This window comes from Macrobrachium nipponense, chromosome 31, assembly GCF_015104395.2.
Source record: "Macrobrachium nipponense isolate FS-2020 chromosome 31, ASM1510439v2, whole genome shotgun sequence".
In the NCBI taxonomy this organism is placed as follows: domain Eukaryota; kingdom Metazoa; phylum Arthropoda; class Malacostraca; order Decapoda; family Palaemonidae; genus Macrobrachium; species Macrobrachium nipponense.
In genome coordinates, this window is record NC_061093.1 from 65,656,142 (window position 1) to 65,656,808 (window position 667).

Sequence of the window (667 nt, forward strand, 5' to 3'; positions counted from 1 at the left end):
AATATCGACGCCAGAGGCCTCACCAAAAACTTGCAGTGCAATTTCTTTGAAATAGAGCGAAAAGGAGCCCCCCAAAAAATCACTTGAAACACTTTCTAAATCTAAATGAATCACATTAAAAAGCACTGGAAAAAATAAACGATCTGTTCCATGGACCGCAAATGTAACTTTTCAACACTGATTTGTCAAAGATTAAAAATGAAAAACAAGAGCGACCATGGACCACAAGCCTCCAGGACTTGATATGCGATACAAAAAAAAAATGCAGATCAAATCATTTCAACTCTTTTGTTGATACAAAAGCCTGAAATGTGGCGGCCGTTAAAAAAAAAAGAAAGGAAAGTTATCGATCGAAAGCTTCTATTGGTTTGTATTGGCTTGGAAGCCGAAAACTCGAAAACGAGGACTGACTGAAAATTAAAAAAAGTGAGACTTCTTCTTCTTCTTCAAGGTCAGACTAATAAAATTCCAGATGGGGTTCGATGACAGAGAAGGTCAAAAAACAGAGTGGAAATCTCTCTTTATTTGGGATTGTGGCGGGTGGGTGGCAGGCAGGCAGGCAGGCTGGAGGACTCCTGCCGTCGGCTCTCCTCACGAAACCTTGGCCGGCAGGTAGTGGCGTGTGGGCGGGTGTAAGGCTCTCCACGCCCGCCCTCTCCGGTGGACG